The sequence below is a fragment of the Balaenoptera musculus genome, chromosome 3, assembly GCF_009873245.2.
Source record: "Balaenoptera musculus isolate JJ_BM4_2016_0621 chromosome 3, mBalMus1.pri.v3, whole genome shotgun sequence".
In the NCBI taxonomy this organism is placed as follows: Eukaryota; Metazoa; Chordata; class Mammalia; order Artiodactyla; family Balaenopteridae; genus Balaenoptera; species Balaenoptera musculus.
In genome coordinates, this window is record NC_045787.1 from 78,106,649 (window position 1) to 78,112,648 (window position 6,000).

Consider the following 6,000-nt stretch of genomic DNA (forward strand, 5'->3'; position numbering starts at 1 on the left):
AAGCTAAGATATATTTGTAAAGTACATGGAACTTGCCAACAGGCAATCACTATATACATGACAATTTATTGTTAGTTTTATGGCCAATTCAAATCACAAAGGAATTGAAGTCATTGCCATTTGAAGGTTGTTCAGTTCAGTTTTTAGAAAGATGACTGACCCAGTACAACAGTGACACAAAGTCCCTGAACAATTACGCTCAAACTCTGCCTTGGCTATGACGGGAAAAAAATGATTGTTGAATTAACGGGACTATAAAAATGACATGCCTTTCTTCCCTAAACAGTTGGGAAATGTGAGACAGTGCTGGGGTTGAAGGATTAAAGAGAAGTCAGCACTATTTTTTAAAATATTGTTTCAATTTTAAGGTATAATAATTGAAGACTGCTTAGGCTTTTTCTTAAGTAAGTATTCATGAGAAATATTTTTATTTAATTAAAAATTTACTGTGTACCTCATGATAATAAAGTCAACCGATGAGTGTGATGAGAGATACTAAGTGTTTATAGTAGCATGAATTTGTGAAAATTATTTACGTTTGGTGAAATAAAGTAAGCTATGGAGAGAAGGTGACATTTCAACCATTTCCACAGTGCAGATAAGAGGGAAGACTGCTTTCCTCCTAAGAAAACAAGGTGAGTCAACACTTTCAAATGGAAATGTAGTGGTTACAATTGAGGAGAGTTGAATACTCTGATTTTACTGGAGTACATAGGGGGAAAAATAAACCAAATAAATTAGAAAGAGACAGAGTAGCCTTATTGGTCATGCCTTTAATGACATCCTTAGAATTTGAATGTTGTATCATAGATGGGAAGACTAGAATTGGGATAATCTGATCTTTGCTTAACTAAAAGAAAAAAGTCTTTTCAATGGTATCTGCCTAGAGATACCATTACCTAATATTCCCCCATTTTATGGTTATTTTAACCATAAAATATAGATAAAAAATAGGATCAGTTTAAAGGGCTAGAAAAATTTATTCTATTTTTTTTACTGAGATGTAATTCATATGCCATAAAAATTCATCCTCTTAAAGTATACAGTTCAGTGTACTTGCTATTCAGTGTCCAATCATCACTACTGTCTAATTTTAGAAAAGTTTCATCACCCCAAAAGATAACCCATACCTAAAGGCAGTCACTTCTTCCCTCCTCCTCAGAGTACGACTAATACATAGTATCACTAACACTAATACTAATTAGTGGTAGAAACCACTAATCTGATTTCTGTCTCTATGGATTTGTATGTTGAGGATATTTTGGATGCTTAGAGACCTAAAACGTGTGGCCCTTTGCGACATTTCTTTCACTTAGCGTACTGTTTGTAGTTTCATCCACGTTGTAGCATGTAACAGTACAACATTCTGTTTTATTGTCCAATAATATTCCATTTTATGGATATACCACATTTTGTTTATTTATTAAACAACATTGATGAACATTTGGATTGTTTCACTTTTTGGCTATTATAAATAATGCTATGAATAGTAACATATAAGTTTTTTGTGCATTTACGTTTTTCAGTTATTTACTGTATACCTCAGAGTGGAATTACAGGGTAATAGAATAACTCTATTTTTAACATTTTGAAGAACTGCCAACCTTTTTTCCAAAGTGGCTGCACTATTTGACAGTTCCACTAGTGATGTATAAGGATTCCAATTTCTCCACATCCTCTCCAACACATGTTATTTTCGGTCTTTTTGATTTTAGTCATTATAGTGAGTGTGAAGTTATATCTCACTGGGGACTTGATTTGTATTTCCCTAATGATCAATGATTTGGTTGAACATCTTTTCATGTGTTTGTTAGTCATCTGTATATGCTCTTTGGAGAAATTTCTATTCAAATCTTTTTCACATTTTTAAATTGGTTTGTCTTTTAATCATTGAGATGTAAGACTATATATTCTTGAATAAGTCCATTATCAAATATCTCAGGTATATCATATCTGATGAAAACATATAATACATTTCTCCCCTTTCTGGGTTGTCTTTTTCTTGATGGTTTCCTTTGAAGCACAATTTTAAAAATTTAGATCAAGTTTAACTGGTATATTTTTTCTTTTTTTGATGGTGCTTTTGGTGTTATATATAAGAATACATTGCTAAATCTGAGGTCATGAAGATTTACTCCTATATTTTCTTATAAGAGTTTTATATTTTTAGCTCCTATATGTGAGTCTTTGGTACATTTTAAATTAATTTTTTGTACATGGTATGAGATAAGCACTCAAGTTAATTTTTTGTGTGTGAATATCCAATTGTCCCAGAACAGTGTGTTTAAAGATTCTTCTTTTCCCATTGAATAATCTTGGCACTTTTGTCAAAATTGAATTAACCATAAATGTAAGAATATATTTCTGGACTTTCATTTCTATTCTATTGATCTATATGTCTGTCTTTATCCCAGGACCACAATGTCCTGATTACAGTCGTTTTTTAGTGAGTTTTAAAATCAGAGTGTGAGTCTTCTTACCTTGTTTTTCTCTTTGAACGTTGTTCTAGCTCTTCTGGCTCCATTGTAATTCCATATGAATTTTAGGATCAGCTTGTAATTTTCTGCCAAACAGCCAACTAGGATTTTGAAAAGAATCATATTTTTGTTTGTAGATCAATTCAAGGAATGTTGCCATCTTAATAAGTGTTTCAATCTATGAACATGAGTTATATTTCTATTTATACATCTTCTTACAGAACTTAACCTTCTTTCAGCGGTGTTTTGTGGTGGTCAGTGTACAGTTCTTATGCTTCTTTCATTAAGTTTATTTCAAACTATTTTATACTGCTTGATGTAATATAACTGATTTGTTTTCTTAATTTTATTTTTGGATTGCTCATTAATTATTTTATAGAAAAAATGCTATTCTATGTTAATCATGTATCTTGCAATCTTGATTAACTATTAATTTTAACAATTTTTCTTTTCCCAGTTTCTTAGGAAATTTTATATATAAGATCATATTATTTAAAATTGAGCTAGTTTTATTTCTTCCTTTTTAATCTGGACATTAGTTTTACTTCTTTGGAAAAGAAGTAAATCTGGAAATCTTTTATGTATTTATTTTTCTTCTTTAATTGCCTCTTCTATAACCTTCAATAATGTTGAATAGAAGTGGCAAGAGCAGACATCATTGTCTTGTTCTTTTTTTTTTATCATCTTTATTGGAGTATAATTGATTTACAATGGTGTGTTACTTTCTGCTTTATAAACAAGTGAATCAGCTATACTTATACATATATCCCCATATCTCCTCCCTCTTGTGTCTCCCTCCCACCCTCCCTATCCCACCCCTCTAGGTGGTCACAAAGCACGGAGCTGATCTCCCTGTGCTATGCGTCGGCTGCCCACTAGCTATCTATTTTACATTTGGTAGTATATATAAGTCCATGCCACTCTCTCACTTTGTCCCAGCTTACCCTTCCCCCTCCCTGTGTCCTCAAGTCCATTCTACATCTACGTCTTTATTCCTGTCCTGCCCCTAGGTTCTTCAGAACCTTTTTTTTTTTTTGATTCCATATATATGTGTTAGCATACAGTATTTGTTTTTCTCTTTCTGACTTACTTCACTCTGTATGACAGACTCTAGATTGGTCCAACTCACTACAAATAACTCAATTTCATTTCTTTTTATGGCTGAGTAATATTCCATCGAATATATGTGCCACATCTTGTTTATCCATTCATCAGTCGATGGACACGTAGGTTGCTTCCATGTCCTGGCTATTGTAAATAAAGCTGCAATGAACATTGTGGTACATGATTCTTTTTGAATTATGGTTTTCTCAGGGTATAAGCCCAGTAGTTGGATTGCTGGGTCATATGGTAGTTCTATTTTTAGTTTTTTAAGGAACCTCCATACTGTTCTCCATAGTGGCTGTATCAATTTACATTCCCACCAACAGTGCAAGAGGGTTCCGTTTTCTCCCTACCCTCTCCAGCATTTATTGTTTGTAGATTTTCGGATGATGGCCATTCTGACCAGTGTGAGGTGATACCTCATTGTAGTTTTGATTTGCATTTCTCTAATGATTAGTGATGTTGAGCATTCTTTCATGTGTTTGTTGGCAATCTGTATATCTTCTTTGGAGAAATGTCTATTTAGGTCTTCTGCCCATTTTTGGATTGGGTTGTTTGTTTTATTGATATTGAGCTGCATGAGCTGCTTGTCTACTTTGGAAATTAATCCTTTGTCAGTTGCTTCGTTTGCAAATATTTTCTCCCATTCTGAGGGTTGTCTTTTCGTCTTGTTTATGGTATCCTTTGATGTGCAAAAGCTTTTGTTTCATTAGGTCGCATTTGTTTAGTTTTGTTCTTATTCCTATTTCTCTAGGAGGTGGGTCAAAAAGGATCTTGCTGTGATTTATGTCATAGAGTGTTCTGCCTATGTTTTCCTCTAAGAGTTTGATAGCGTCTGGCCTTACATTTAGGTCTTTAATCCATTTTGAGTTTATTTTTGTGTATGGTGTTAGGGAATGTTCTAATTTCATTCTTTTACATGTAACTGTCCAGTCTTCCCAACACCACTTATTGAAGAGGCTGTCTTTTCTCCATTGTATATTCTTGCCCCCTTTATGAAAAATAAGGTGACCATATGTGCGTGGGTTTATCTCTGGGCTTTCTATCCTGTTCCATTGATCTATATATCTGTTTTTTGCCAGTACCATACTGTCTTGATTACTGTAGCTTTGTAGTATAATCTGAAGTCCGGGAGCCTGATTCTTCCAGCTCTGTTTTTATTTCTCAAGATTGCTTTGGCTATTCGGGGTCTTTTGTGTTTGCATACAAATTGTGAAAATTTTTTGTTCTAGTTCTGTGAAAAATGCCATTGGTAGTTTGATAGGGATTGCATTGAATCTGTAGATTGCTTTGGGTAGTATAGTAATTTTCACAATGTTGGTTCTTCCAATCCAAGAACGTGGTATATCTCTCCATCTGTTGGTATCATCTTTAATTTCTTTCATCAGTGTCTTATAGTTTTCTGCATACAGGTCTTTTGTCTCCTTACATAGGTTTATTCCTAGGTATTTTATTCTTTTTGTTGCAATGGTAAATGGGAGTGTTTCCTTGATTTCTCTTTCAGATTTTTCGTCATTAGTGTATAGGAATGCAAGAGATTTCTGTGCATTAATTTTCTATCCTGTTACTTTACCAAATTCATTGATTAGCTTTAGTAGTTTTCTGGTAGCACCTTTAGGATTCTCTAAGTATAGTATCATGTCATCTGCAAACAGTAACAGCTTTACTTCTTCTTTTCTGATTTGGATTCCTTTTATTTCTTTTCTGTCTGTGATTGCTGTGGCTAAAACTTCCAAAACTATGTTGAATTATAGTGGTGAGAGTGGACAACCTTGCCTTTTTCCTGATCTTAGAGGAAATGGTTTCAGTTTTTCACCATTGAGAATGATGTTGGCTATGGGTTTGTCATATATGGTGTTTATTATGTTGAGGTAAGTTCCCTCTATGCCACCTTCTGGAGGGTTTTTATCATAAATGGGTGTGGAATTTTGTCAAAAGCTTTTTCTGCATCTATTGAGATTATCATATGGTTTTTACCCTTCAATTTGTTAGTATGCTGTATCACATTGATTGATTTGCATATACTGAAAATCCTTGCATTCCTGGGATAAACCCCACTTGATCATGGTGTATGATCCTTTTAATGTGCTGCTGGATTCTGTTTGCTAGTGTTTTGTTGAGGATTTTTGCATCTATGTTCATCAGTGATATTGGCCTGTAGTTTTTTTTTTTTTTTGTAACATCTTTGTCTGGTTTTGGTATCAGGGTGATGGTGGCCTCATAGAATGAGTTTGGGAGGGTTCCTCCCTCTGCTGTATTTTGGAAGAGTTTGAGAAGGATAGGTGTTAGCTCTTCTCTAAATGTTTGATAGAATTCACCTGTGAAGCCATCTGGTCCTGGGCTTTTGTTTGTTCGAAGATTTTTAATCACAGTTTCAATTTCAGTGCTTGTGGTTGGTCTGTTTATATTTTCTATTTCT